The sequence below is a fragment of the Octopus sinensis genome, linkage group LG7 (genome assembly GCF_006345805.1).
Source record: "Octopus sinensis linkage group LG7, ASM634580v1, whole genome shotgun sequence".
Classification (NCBI taxonomy): domain Eukaryota; kingdom Metazoa; phylum Mollusca; class Cephalopoda; order Octopoda; family Octopodidae; genus Octopus; species Octopus sinensis.
In genome coordinates this window covers 2,280,744-2,296,760 of record NC_043003.1, presented here as the reverse complement: position 1 = coordinate 2,296,760, position 16,017 = coordinate 2,280,744, and positions in this window count along the sequence as shown.

Below are 16,017 nucleotides of genomic sequence, written 5' to 3'. Positions count from 1 at the left end.
TTCAAGACTTTCAATTTTTCGCATGCTATCATCCCTTTTTGTCGTTGGCCTCAAAAACCCACGTCCTTCCTACAAAACTCATTTGCTAATCACACTTGTACATCAAGTGTGATTGGCCAATAGACAAACATGCAGGTATAACGGTTGGTCATGCATGTGCTGTCGGTATTTTTCATTTCTAATTTCTCTTGTAACCAATTCATCAACTGATTCCCCATATTTTCACGTGCATTTATTGTATCCCAATGGTTTGGTGCTATTCAAGGGAGATTTGGTTTTTATTTTTAGCACAAGTGTGGTTCATAGTCAGGAAATTACGGGACATGAATGGATGTCATATTTTCCTTGTTGATTATCCTGCATTTTATAGGGGACGACAAATCATCAAAAAATCTGTAAGGGGATCAACACACAAAATCTTTCGTAAAGTTTGAGGACCACTGATCTAAACCCTTCTGTTACCATATTTCTGTTGGAATATATTTCTTCTGTTTCAATTAATTTTGAAAATAATAAAGAATTTAGCAAAATTTCTTTGTCACTATGTGGCTCTCTCATTACCAGAAATAGCAATCAAGTCTCCCTCAAATCACACCCTAGTATCTTTTTAAAAAAAACAGCCTTTTAACCAAAGTATAACCCTCTACTTTGTCAGTTAAGCTCCTGGTAAATGCAACTAAATGCCCCTCAAATCACACCCTCCCCCCCCCCTTAAGAAATAACATACACACAAAGTTGTATAGTCCCAGATATCCCCTTAAAATGGGAAAAAGCAGGTTGTCAGCACCTTGAATACCTTTGATCATAGGTCACCCCCTATAATCAAATTGAGGGTTGATCTCAAGCTGTGTTTCTCAACCATTTTTTTCCCTATGAACTCTTTGTTATTTACATTTGACGGATATTTGTCTTCATCTTGTTTCTTGTTAACACATTTCGGCTGATATACCCCCCCCCCACTCCCACTCTTCATCAGATGTCTTGGGGAAATTTCGAACCAGGTTTGAAATTTCCCCTAGATGAAGGCTGGATGAGGACAAATATCCGTCAAATGTAAGTAATGTACATAATTCCTCATCTCTTAAATATGGGACTGAACTCTTTTCATTCCTATTTCACTCAGGTCCACTCTCATACCTAATTGATGTTTAAAAATCCCATTCTACTTTTATAATTGGCAATCCTTCCATATAACTCAACAAAATCAGAACATTTCATTTTGGGATATTTCCATGGAAGCAAACGACAGTTTTCGATTCTGTTTTCTGCTTGGGAATTTGCGGATTTTACATACAAACATGAAACAGGTAAGAACAAATGTGCAAGGCCTTTTTTCTTCAAGTTTAAAATGAGACATTGCTGGCATAATTTCATTATATCTATATTCCACAACCCACGGAAACACCCAAACTGAAATGTTTTGATTTTGTCGAGTTATATCGAAGGAATGCCTTTATAATTAATTAAATATTATTAGAAATTGTAAAAAATTGTTGAAATATTTTTTTATATTGTAGAAATATAAGCATATAAAATCGCATATGGACCCCAAAGTCATAGGGACCTTGGTTGAAAGCCCCTCATCTAAAGCTAAAAGGGAAAAACAACACACCAATGGCTTTTTTGCCTTCCAGAATGTCTGCAATAGTGAAAATATTACCTTCAACATCATTAAAAAAACTTCTACAGAGTCTGGTAAAAGAAGCTTCTGGAAAAATTGCTCTTTTTTTGAATTCAATCAATCTTCTGTAATGGAAAATTTTTTATCCATCTTTATCCGTCGTTTGATCCTCATCATTTAGATTCACTCACAGGAGGAAATTAACATTTTCATCAATTCATGTTGGTTCTATTTTAGTTTTTACTCAGAAAGAATAAAATAATTTTCTTTTGCATCTTCCAACATTTCTTGACCAATCAAAAAATATCAGCTTGACACATCTTGACCTTCCTCTCAGACTCTATTCTGCCAGTTGAAGAAATATATGTAAAAAGACAATGAGAGGTCATTGAGCATGGCCTAGTTGTTGACATAACATCAACAGAGACCATATTTTAACCCTCGGCCATTCAGCCAAGGAGCAGGCTCCTTGTGACTTATTCTAAGCAACAGCAGTAGCTACTGTCAGTGATTTAGCCACCATCAAAATAATAAGGAGCTCCTATGAGACTACAGATTAGATGTTCCAAGCAAGAGGTTCTCGACCGTTTTCCTACCTATCGACCCCTTTGATGCTTGTTCTACACAGGTGGACCCTCATAGCCATTCAGGGTGTTAAAAATCTTGTTATAGCTTTATAATTAAATATTATTAAAAAATTGTTAAAAATATTTTATGTATTGTAGAAATGTAAGCAAGTATAGCTGTGTGGTATGAAGCTTGCCACATGGTTCCAGGTTCAGTCCCACTGCATGGCACCTTGGGCAAGTGTCTTCTATAGCCTTGGGCCGACCAAAGCCTTGTGAGTGGATTTGGTAGACGGAAACAGAAAGAAGCCTGTCATGTGTATATATATATATATGTTAGCCTTAAATTTGTTATCTCATTTAGTCTAACATCATCATCATCATCATCATCATTTAACGTGGAAAGCGGACGTTAAATGATGATGATGATGTTAGACCAAATGAGATAACAAATCCAAGGCTGTGAGGAGCTCTCAGGACATTTATAATGAAATAGTCCTACAGCTGTTTCTAGGATATTATGGATATCCCTTCATTAGAGACGGTGTGAGAAAATATTTGAGTTTGAATTATTGTGTAAAAGGAGGAGATAGGGAATATAGAGGGAATTAAGAAAATGAAAGTAGAAATAAGATATATAAAAGTATTGTAGTTGCAGTTCCATTATTCGAGGAAAATGGTGGATGGAAGTGGTAAAAAAGTTTCCTGTAAATGGTAAGTTCCAGTAGCAGTTCTTGTTTAGTCATTTCAAAGCATGGAGCTGTGGAATCGGTGTTGCTCATTCGAAAGGGTTTTGTCTTGTGAGTGGATATGGTAGACAGAAATTAACAAAAGTCCATTGTGTGTGTGTGTTTGTCCCCCACTTTCGTCTGACAACTAGTGTTGGTCCGTTTACATCCCTTTGCACCTTTAACTTCAAGTTTCAGCATCAGAGACCAACAGAATATGTACCAGGCTCAAGAAAAAACCCACTTCATTTGACTAAAGAAAAAACCCCACTCAAGGCAGTGCTCCAGCATGGCTGAATCCAATATTTATTGGCATGGCATTGTGGTTAAAAAGTTTGCTATGCAAGCACATAGTCTCAGGTTCAATTCCATGGTGCAGCACCTGGAGTGAATGTCTTCTACTATAGTCTCAGCCTGACCTTGTGAGTGTATTTGGGAAATGGAAACTATGTGGAAGCCTGTTGTATATGTGTGTGTGTGTGCATGCATGCCTTAGTGTTTGTGTCTCCCCACCACCACCATACCAGCACTTGACAACCAGTATTCATTTCTTAATGGTTTGGCAAAAAGGCTGCATGTTCAAATCACAACAGGGTCACCATTATATATTTCTTTATTGCCCACAAGGGGTTAAACATAGAGGGGACAAACAAGGACAGACAAAGCGATTCAGTCGATTACATCGACCCCAGTGCGAAACTGGTACTTTATTTATCGACCCCGAAAGGATGAAAGGCAAAGTCTACCTCGGCGGAATTTTGAACACAGAACGTAGCGGCAGACGAAATACTGCTAAGCATTGCGCCCCGCATGCTAACGTGTTTGCCAGCTCGCTGGGGTCACCATTATAGATGGTTGTGGTCTCACGTGGTGAAACCATCTAATGACGACTCCATTCAGAAGGCTGGAATAGATGCCATTCAAAGAAAGGATACTGTACAATGTATTTATGGAACCAAGATGTAGCTTTTAAATGCTTTTACTCTACATCACAAATATATACCATGGAAAGTGTTTACAAGTGAAGGCCATGTTCGGCTTCTGTGTATTCTATGTCATAGCTGCTCCAATGTCTGTTAGCTGTTGTGTGCATCATGCAAGGGCTAGCGAGGTCACGTCCTCATATGCTGCTGTTGGGATGACAAAGAGAAAGGACCAAGAGCCAGAACCTCAGAGTTACATGTTGCACCACCTAGTGGTGAGCTATTTAGACAGCTACCGTCAGGAGAGGTAACTGTGTCTGCATAAGTATCAGGTTTGAAAATAGGTACCCTTGAAGGTAGTGCCCCAGCATGGTCGTAGTCCAATGTCTGAAGCAAGGGAAAGGTAAAAGATGAAACAATGTACACCTGCTCACACCTGTTTATATTCATTAGAATTATTAACCCTGATGTTGAACACAATTTGCAGCCTTAATATATCTTGACAGCCTGACTTTGAAGAATGTGTAACACAAGGAAATGCATTTGCTGTCTGCATTTGAAGAGGAACTGCAGCTTTGGAAATTGCGCAACAACTGAAGAATCTCAACATTAAAAAATATTATAAGTATGCAAAGCCAAAATGGCAAACATCCGCAACAGAAAAAAAGGAAAATGAAATGAGAACCAACACCTCACTTCATTTGGTGCTAAATTAAGTTTCCTCCAGCATCACAGACATAATTCTTTGGCAGCACACCATGGGATACTACTAAGCATCACCTGAAGTCATTCTTACCATCTTACGATTGCCAAAGAACTCAAAAACATCCTCGTCGTTGCTGTCGTCATCGGTGGCAGCATCAGCATCATTTAACTTCTATTTTCTATGCTGGCATGGGTTGGACAATTTCACAGGACCCACTGAGCCACAGGGCCACACCAACCTCCAAGTGTCAGCTTTGCTGGAACAATTTTTACGGGTGGATACCCTTCCTTCCTTCTTAGGCATAGGAGTGGCTGTGTGGCAAGCAGCTTGCTTACGAACCACATGGTTCCGGGTTCAGTCCCACTGCGTGGCACCTTGGGCAAGTGTCTTCTACCATAGCCTTGGGAGTAGATTTGGTAGATGGAAACTGAAAGAAGCCTGTCGTATATATGTGGTGTGTGTATATGTTTGTGTGTCTGTGTTTGTCCCCCCAATATCGCTTAACAACCGTTTCTGGTGTGTTTACGTCCCCATAACTTAGTGGTTTGACAAAAGAGACTGATAGAATAAGTACTAGGCTTACAAAGAATAAGTCCTGGGGTCAATTTGCTCGACTAAAGGCTGTGCTCCAGCATGGCCACAGTCAAATGACTGAAACAAGTATTAGAGTAAAGAGTACCAACCACTTTACAGTGTGTCCTGGGTACTTTTTTTTTTCCTGCTACCAGCATTCATGAAGTCACCAAATAACTTGCAAGACAAAAGTAAAATAGAGCAGAGGGGTGGGTGAAAATAGGTGGGAAGAAGGCAAACATGGTGGTGATGGGCTTCCATAGTAAATACTCAAGGTTTGAGAAGGTGAGCATCAAAGGAGATAGAGACAGTGGGTCAGTGAGAGAAGGAGTGGGTGAGTAGATTCATAAGAATGTGAGGGGGGAAGAGTAACAATTGGTTAGAAATGGGGGTAGATGTGAATATAGTGAGTGGTGATCAAGGATGGAGGTGTAGTCGAGGGAAAACACCAATATGGAGAGGATATCACCCTCATCAAGGAGCAGACAGCTTGGTGCCTATGTCCATCAAGCAGCAAAAGGCCCAAAACATTGCCAAGTCGGTTTTATGCAGACTCTTGTGTTTACAAACTTATCTCTGAATAATTTAATCCATGTTTTGTTGAAATTTCTTTTCCTGTTTCGTTTCCTCTCAATTCCAATAAACAATGTGTTTTGACAATTTTGTTGTTTATTTTCATTTCTGGTTCTATACATGCTCAGGCGTGGCTGCGTGGTTAAGAACATTGCTTCCCAACCACATAGTTTCAGTTTCAAATACCACTGCATGGTACTTGGAAAGTGCCTTCTTCAATAGCTCCAGGCTGAATAAACCATATGAATAGATTTTATAGATGGAAACTGAAAGAAGCACATTGCATATGTATGTACAGACTACATTAAAGAAAGCTGCTTAGTTTGAATTATGTAATTTTTACCAAACAAGAAGTAATTATTAAAATCCATATTCACATTATTTACCTTATTTACATTTGACAGGTATTTGACCTCATCTTATTTGTTATTAACACATTTCGGCTGATATACCCTCCAGCCTTCATCAGGTGTCTTGGGGAAATTTCGAACCTGGGTTCTCATTCGTAAGGTATTTTTCAATGTTGTTGTTGTTATTATTATTATTTATTATTATTATTATTATTATTATTATTATTATTATTATTATTATTATTATTATTATTATTATTATTATTATTATTATTCAGGTCACTGCCTGGAATCAAACTCGGAATCTTGGCATAGTGGTTAAGAGCACTGGCTACTAACCCCAGGATTCCAAATTTGATTCCAAGCAATGACCTGAATAATAATAATAATATAATAATAATAATAATAATAATAATAATAATAATAATAACAATAACAACAACAACAACATTGAAAATTACCTTAGGAATGAGAACCCAGGTTCGAAATTTCCCCAAGACACCTGATGAAGGCTGGAGGGTATATCAGCAGAAACATTGTGTTAAAAACAAACAAGATGAGGAAAAATATCCGTCAAATGTAAATAATGTACATAATTCCTCATCTCTTAAATATAGAACTGTAAAGACCATATTGTTTACGAAATTTTTATAAATTCTAATTTCAATATATTATTATCAAAATGCAGTTTTGGGATTCATTTATCATTGAATATTTCATTCACTGTGACATCTTAATTCTTTGTGAGATTGCATTTTTTAATATCTCTGTTTATACTTCTGGAAAATTAAAGATTACCCAAATAATTGCTGTGCCATTTATAAGTCTTAATTCTGTATCAGTCAAATGGTGTTGATTCCTGAATCCTTTCATATTTGTTGTTAAAAAAATAGAAGTGGTTTTTATTTGTAGAGCATAACTACAGGTGCCTTCCCCCTTTGGATTTTGTTTCCTCATAACTTTCTGAAAAATAGGGATTTCTTGAAATTTTCAACAAGAACATTTCAGATGGCGTAGATTATAATTATATTGAAATTTGTTGTGAAATCTTTTTTTAAAGAGAAGAGGGAGAACATTTTCAGATAATTCACACGGCCTCAATTTGTTTCCTCATAACTTTCAGAAAAAAACGAGTATTTGTTTAATGAAATATTCTCCAAATACTTTTCAGATAATGTAGATCAGAATTTAGCATGAAAAACTGGTGGGTGGGGGCTGATATTTCATATACATCTTGACTTTATTTCCTCATACATTTTGATGATTTAATTAGAATCATGTTGGGGAAAAATTACTCAGAGTGCCAACAATTAGAATAAATCCTCCAAGTCATTCCGTCAGACATTGTTATAACTCCGTCAGTCCCCTGCCTCAGGGTATCAAGGTCTATATTACCTAACATGCCCATTCCTCATTTAAAATGGTTTGGTGTTATTTTAGGGAGATTCAACCACTATTTCTAGCAAGTTAAATGACCACACAGAGGCTCCTTTGCTGACTGGTTACTGGAGACTATGTATATTAAATGAATCCTGTATATGGTTTAAAATGTACTGTCCTTATTTAAGATGTTAGGTTGGGTGTTACGTAAGGGAGATTTAGCTACTATTTCTAGCAATTTAGTGACTGCATAGTAGCTCCCGTGTTGGCTTGCTTGTAGAGAGTGTGTGTGCGTGCTTACATGTTAATGAAACAGTATGCGAAGGAGATGCGGGAGCGAGAAGTATATATTTGTGTCATGGAAATGTGTAGCCATGAGATAAGAGTAAACAAGTAATTAATGCAGAGGAGGAAATTAGAAGCTGAGGTGACGAGTGATTTGTCACAGCATTAGTCACCTCTCTTGGTTGTGAAGCAAACTAACAGGAAACCTGTGTTCTTGGTGACAAGCGATGAGAGAAACCCACATGCATTCAACTTTCACCAGAAGATCTTCTTCCTCTCACACTCATACTCAACCATAACATTACCATATGACACACTTTTCTGTAGATTTTCTAAAGATGGTCCTTCATGAAACAGGTTAGGTTTATCCTACCCATACATCATATCCAAGTCACTTGAAGCTCAGTGCACTCATATGTTGTATGTCACCAGAGTCCCTCTCTATAGAGGGCACCATCATCATCATCATCATCATCGTTTAATGTCCGTTGCTCATGCTGGCATAGGTTGGATGGTTTGACCAGAGATGGTAATCTAGGGAGCTGCACCAGACCCCAGTCTGATTTGGCAGGGTTTCTATGGCGAGATGCCCTTCCTAATGTCAACCACTTCACAGAGCATGCTGGGTGTCTTTTACATGGCACTGCTCAGGTACTTCTACATGGTTCCATACGGGCATTTTTAGTGGCACCACATGGGTGCTTTTACATGGTACCACATGAGTATGCAGAGTACACTAGAGATATCAATCCAGTTATGGCTATCCCATCCAGCAGAAGAGGAGTCACGAGACCAGAGCAACAGATTGTGTGCCTGCTCAGTATTGAACCTGCATTCCATTGATTGCAACGTTGAGAGTTCCAGTTCATCCAATCAACAGAACAACCTGCTCGTGAAATTGATGTGCAAGTGGCTGAGTACTCCACAGGCATGCATGTGCTTAACATAGTTCTCCAAGAGATTCAGCATGACATGGAATGTGACAAGAGCAACCCTTTGAATCACATGGTACAACCTCATTTGTGCCATCTGCATTGTATCCTTGAGAAAAATCCCTCATTCCCTATTGTTCCAGTCCGGTTAACTTGCAAAAATGAGTTGTAATTGAAAGGGTCAGCTTTGTCATATTTTGTGTCACACCAGTAAGAGTACACATGTCTGTGGAGTACTCGGCCACCTGCATGTTAATCTCATGAGCAGGCTGTTCCATTGATTGGATCAACTGGATCACTCATTGTCGTAAACAATGGAATGCCAGTTTCTTTAAATGATGATGCTCCAGTATGGCCACAGCCTTTGGGTTGTAACTCTTAAAGGAAAGGAATAATAAGAAAGGTCGACGAAGAGTGAATAGGAACCAAAATGATGACGAGATTGTTTATAAGTGTTTCAACAAAAGGAGATCCATTGTTTTATTCTTTTATACCATTTAGTCAGGTGGGAAGGGTAGTTTAAAAGGTAGTCCCCTAATCTTTTAAAGGACCTCAGAGACGGGTGGCAGATATTCTTAAACAAGAAGGCATTTGGGCCAATGCTTTTGCAGTTCTGCCAATTCCAATAATTCTGATAATACAACAATACAACAATTCTGACAATCTACCAATCCCACCAATTCTGCCAATCTTATTAATCCTGACAATTCTGCCAATAAAGATAATTCTGCTAATATAACAATTCTGTCAATCCTGCCAATTCAACCAATCCCACCAATTCAGCCAATCTTACCAATCCTGCCCATTCCGATAATTCTGCTAATATAACAATTCTGTCAATCTTGCCAATTCAACCAATCCCACCAATTCTGCCAATCTTACCAATCCTGCCAATTCCGATAATTCTGCTAATATAACAATTGTGTCAATGCTGCCAATCCCACCAATTCTGCCAATCTTACCAATTCTGCCAATTCCGATAATTCTCCTAAAATAACAATTCTCTCAATCCTGCCAATTCTACCAATTCTGCCAATCTTACCAATCATGCCAATTCTACCAATTCCGATAATTCTTATAATATAACAATTCAGTCAATCCAGACAATTCTACCAATCCCACAAATTCTGCCAATTTTACCAATCATGCCAATTCCGATAATTCTGCTAATATAACAATTCTCTCAATCATGCCAATTCTACCAATCCCACCAATTCTGCCAATGTTACCAATCCTGCCAATTCCGATAATTCTGTTAATATAACAATTCTGTTAATACAACCAATTCTACCAATTCTGCCAATCTTACCAATCCTGCCATTTCTGCCAATTCTGATAATTTTGCTAATATAATAATTCTGTCAATCCTGCCAATTCAACCAATCCCACCAATTCTGCCAATCTTACCAATCCTGCCAATTCAAACCAATTCTGCCAATCTTAGCAATCCTGCCAATTCCGATAATTCTGCTAATATAACAATTCTGTAAATCCTGCCAATTGAACCAATCCCATCATTTCTGCCAATGTTACCAATTCTGCCTATTCTGATGATTCTGCTAATATAACAATTCCGTCAATCCTGCCAATTCTACCAATCCCACCAATTCTGCCAATCTTACCAATCCTGCCAATTCAAACCAATTCTGCCAATCTTAGCAATCCTGCCAATTCCGATAATTCTGCTAATATAACAATTCTATCAATCCTGGCAATTAAACCAATCCCACCAATCCTGCAAATTCTGCCAATTCCGATAATTCTGCTAATATAACAATTCTGTCAATCCTGCCAATTCTATCAATCCCACCAATTCTGACAATCATACCAATCCTCCCAATTCAGATAATTCTGCTAATATGACAATTCTGTCAATCTTGACAATTCAACCAATTCTGACAATCTTAACAATCCTGCCAATTCAGATAATTCTGCTAATATAACAATTCTGTCAATCCGGCCAATTCAACCAATCCCACCAATTCTGCCAATGTTACCAATCCTGACAATTCCGATAATTCTGCTAATATAACAATTCTGTCAATCCTGACAAATCTACAAATCCCACCAATTCTGCCAAATTCCAATATCTGCTAATATAACAATTCTATCAATCCTGCCAATTCAACCAATCCCACCAATTCTGCCAATGTTACCAATCCTGCCAATACCTATAATTCTGCTAATATAACAATCTTGCCAATTCTGCCAATCATACCAATTCTGCCAATCTTACCAATCCTTCCAATTCTGCCAATTCCGATAATTTTGCTAATATAACAATTCTGTCAATCCTGCCAATTCTACCAATCCCACCAATTATGCCAATCTTATCAATGCTGCGAATTCCGATAATTCTGCGATAATTCTCTCTATCCTGACAATTCCACCAATCCCACAAATTCTGCCAATCTTACCAATCCCTCCAATTCTACCAATTCCGATAATTCTGTTAATACAACAATTCTGTTAATCCTGCCAATTCAACTACTCCCACCAATTCTGCCAATCTTACCAATCCTGCCAATTCCGATAATTCTGCGATAATTCTACCAATCCCACAATTTCTGCCAATCTTACTAATCCTGCCAATTCCGATAATTCTGCTAATATAACAATCCTGCCAATTCTACCAATTCTGATAATTCTGCTAATATAACAATTCTGTCAATCCTGCCAATTCTACCAATCCCACCAATTCTGCTAATATAACAATTCTGTTAATCCTGCCAATTCTACCAATCCCACCAATTCTGCCAATCCTGCCATTTCTGCCAATTTCGATAATTTTGCTAATATAACAATTCTGTCAATCCTGCCAATTCTACCAATCCCACCATTTTCCCCAATCTTACCAATTCTGCCAATTCAGATAATTCTGCTAATATAACAATTCTGTCAATCCTGCCAATTCTACCAATCCCACCAATTCTGCCAATATTACCAATCCTGCCAATTCCGATAATTCTGCTAATATAACAATTCTGTTGATCCTGCCAATTCTACCAATCCCACCATTTTTCCCAATCTTACCAATTCTGCCAATTCAGATAATTCTGCTAATATAACAATTCTGTCAATCCTGCCAATTCAACCAATCCTGCCAATTCCGATAATTCTGCTAATATAGCAATTCTGTCAATCCTGCCAATTCAACCAATGCCACCAATTCTGCCAATCTTACCAATACTGCCAATTCCAATAATTCTGCTAATATAACAATTCGGTCAATCCTGCCAATTCAACCAATCCCACCAATTATGCCAATCTTACCAATCCTACCAATTCCGATAATTCTGCTAATATAACAATTCTGTCAATCCTGTCAATTCTACCAATCCCACCAATTCTGCCAATCTTACCAATCCTGCCAATTCTACCAATCATGCCAATTCTGCCAGTTCTCTGTCTTAGATTTTAGGGTTGAGTATCATTTCTCTGTTATCTCTTATTTGTTTCAGTCATTGGACCGTGGCCATGCTGGGGCATTCCGTTGAAGGGTTTAGTGAAACAAATGAACGTCAGTATTTGTTTTTCTTTTCTGAAGTCTGCTGCTCATTTTATTAGTCTCTTTCACTGAACCACTAAGTTGCAGGGACGTAAACAAACCAATACTGGTTATCAGGTAGTGGTGGGGTGAACAAACACTAACAGATACGCACATGCACACACACGTGCATGCACTCACACTCACACACACACACCCACACATGCTCACACACACACACATACACAGTCACACATGCACGCACACACAGACACACTCACACACACACATAGCTACACATGCACGCGCACACACACATGCATGCACACACACACATGCACACACACACACGCCCACACACACACATACACATAGCCACACATGCATGCATATACACACACACAAATATGCACTCACACACAAACATTGGCAACTCTCAATCCAGACACGAATGTTCTTCACTGCATTTCGTTCCCCTCTTCTCTTTTCTCTCCTTGTTCTTTTCTATAGAGGAGCAGAAGCCCAATGTGCCACACCCCGCAACTCGAACGAAACCCATGTGGTTGCTAACCAAACTTCTTACCACACAGCCATGCCTTGCCTATAACATCAACATAGGCGCAGGCATGACTGTGTGGTGAGTAGCTTCCTTACCAACCACATGGTTCTGGGTTCAGTCCCACTGCATGGCACCTCTAGCAAGTGTCTTCTACTATAGCCTTAAGCCAACCAAAGCCTTGTGAGTGGATTTGGCAGGCGGAAACTGAAAGAAGCCCATCATATATATATTCTTTTATTTGTTTCGGTCATTTGACTGTGGCCATGCTGGTGCACTGCATTTAGTTGAAGAAATTGACTCCATGACTTATTCTTTGTAAGCCTAGTACTTATTCTATTAGTCTCTTTTGCTGAACTGCTAAGTTACGGGGACATAAACACACTAGCATCAGTTGTCAAGGGATGGTGGTGGTGGGAGACAAAAAACACACAAATATGCACACATACATACACACACGTGCGCGCACACACTCACACACACACACACACACAAACACACAAACACCCATACATACGACAAGCTTCTTTCAGTTTCCATCTACCAAATCCACTCACAAGGCTTTGGCTGGACCAAGGCTCTAGTAGAAGACACTTGCCCAAGGTGCCTCGCAGTGGGACTGAACCCAGAACCATGTGGTTGGTAAGCAAGCTACTTACCACACAACCACGTGTGTATGTGTTTGTCTTTGCGTCTGTGTCCCCTCCCCCTCATCACTTGATAACTGGTGTTGGTGTGTTTACATTCCTGTAACTTAGCAGTTCAGCAAAAGCAACTGATGGAATAAGTACCAGGCTTATAAAATAAGTACTGGGGTCAATTTCTTCAACTAAAACCCCCTGAAAGCAGTGCCCCAGTATGGCCACAGTCAAATGACTGAGACAAGTAAAGGAGAGAAGATAAAATATACAATTTGCACAAAAAAAAATTCACAGTAAAACATCAATAAAAACTACAACAGAATCTAATTACTCAGGCTAATTACTGACAATGAGATTGCGGGAAATATATGATCAGATCAAAGAAGGCATGGAGCTGGTTTCTCATTGAGAAACCCACTCTGGAATTCAGGCGCCAAAGGAATTCATTGATAAAATCTCAAAAGGAAACTTAAAAGTGGTTGCAAATAGGTCCAAAGGAAATCATATGACCATAATATATGTGTGTGTGTGTGCATATGTATGTATGTTTGTATATATATATATATATATATATTATATATATATATATGTATATATATGTATATATATATATATGTATGTATATATATGTATGTATATATGTATATGTATTTATATAAGTCAGTAAATGGTGGGGTTGTGTTAACCGCACATGGGGAAATGATAGGAGAGGAAAAATTATAATAAGGCAGAATGCTAAATTGAAAGTAAATTTTAATAAAAATGGGTGTATTTATATATATATACATACACATATCCCTCTCTCTCTCTCTTTCGGAGAGGCACAAGCACCTACACGCACATATACACACACGGCAGTAACTTCCACCTACCGAATTCAATCACAAAGCTCCGGTCAGCTCGGGGCTATAGTGGAAGACACCTACCCAAAGTGCCACGCAGTGGGACTGAACCCGAAACCACACAGCTAGGAAGCAAGCTCCCTAACCACATAGCCATGCCCGCGCCTACTATATATATATATATATATATATATATATATATATATATATATATAATATATATATATATGTATGTATGTATATATATGTATGTATATATGTATTTATATATATACTACACACACACACATATATATATATATATATATATACATATATATATATGTATGTATATGTATATCACCGTAACCACCGTGACCGACCAGGCTATCTGATGTTGCAACACATCGCTGGTCACAATGCGCTTTGCATTGTTTTAGCCTTCAAATGACGCCACCCCTCTGGCTAAGCAAACAGGCCAACAGAAGAAAGAGTGAGAGAAAGTTGTGGTGAAAGAGTACAGCAGGGATTGCCACCACCCCCTGCCGGAGCCTCGTGGAGCTTTAGGTGTTTTTGCTCAATAAACACTCACAACGCCCGGTCTGGGAATCGAAACTGCGATCCTACAACCGCGAGTCCGCTGCCCAAACCACTGGGCCATTGCGCCTCCATCGACTGGCTTCTGTGCCGGTGGCACATAAAAAGCACCATCCGAACGTTGCCGATGCAAGCGCCGCCTCAACTGGCTTCCATGCCGGTGGCACGTTAAAAGCACCAACCAATCGTGACTGATGCCAGACTTCCCTGGCACCTGTGCCAGTGGCACGTAAAAAGCACCCACTACACTCACGGAGTGGTTGGCGTTAGGAAGGGCATCCAGCTGTAGAAACACTGCCAGATAAGACTGGAGCCTGGTGCAGCCCCTGGCTTCCCAGACCCCGGTCGAACCGTCCAACCCGTGCTAGCGCGGAAAACGGACATTAAACGATGATGATGATGATGATGTTGATATATATATATATATCATCATCCTCATAGTCATCATCATCATCATCCTCATTTAACGTCTTCATTATGTGGTAATGTTTCAACAAGTAGTAAAAATATTCGATCAATTAAGAGAATGAAAGATTATCTGAAAAATGGAAAACCCACAAAGGATGTAAACCCAGCAGACCAGGTTCTTGTTTGCGGCTTGATAAACGGCAGAAGGAATTGTTATTTTGACCAGGAAATCCTGAGTAGGCATTTTTATGAGATTAGTGTTTTCTAATTTAACAATTGTGTGTAGGAGTGGATGTGTGGTAAGTAGCTTGTTTACCAACCACATGGATCCGGGTTCAGACCCACTGCATGGCACCTTGGGCAAGTGTCTTCTACTATAGCCTCAGGCTGACTAAAGCCTTGTGAGTGGATTTGGTAGATGAAAACTGGAAGAAGCCTGTCATTTATGTATATATATATGTATATGTATGTGTGTGTGTACGTGTTTGTGTGTCTGTGTTTGTCCTCGCCCTCACTATCGCCCAACATCGCTCGACAGCCAATGCTGGTGTGTTTACGTCCCCCCATAACTTAGGGGCTCAGCAAAAGACACTGATAGAATAAGTACTAGGCTTACAAAGAATAAGTCCTGGGGTCGATTTGTTCAACTAAAGGTGGTGCTCCAGCATGGCCACAGTCAAATGACCGAAGCAAGTAAAAGAGTAAAGAGTATATGTGTGTGTGTGTGTGTGTGTATTTATTTTTATTCTTTTACTTGTTTCGGTCATTTGACTGCGACCATGCTGGAGCACCTCCTTTAGTAAACAAATCGATCCCAGAGCTTATTCTTTGTAAACTTAGTACTTATTCTATAGGTCTCTTTTTACTGAA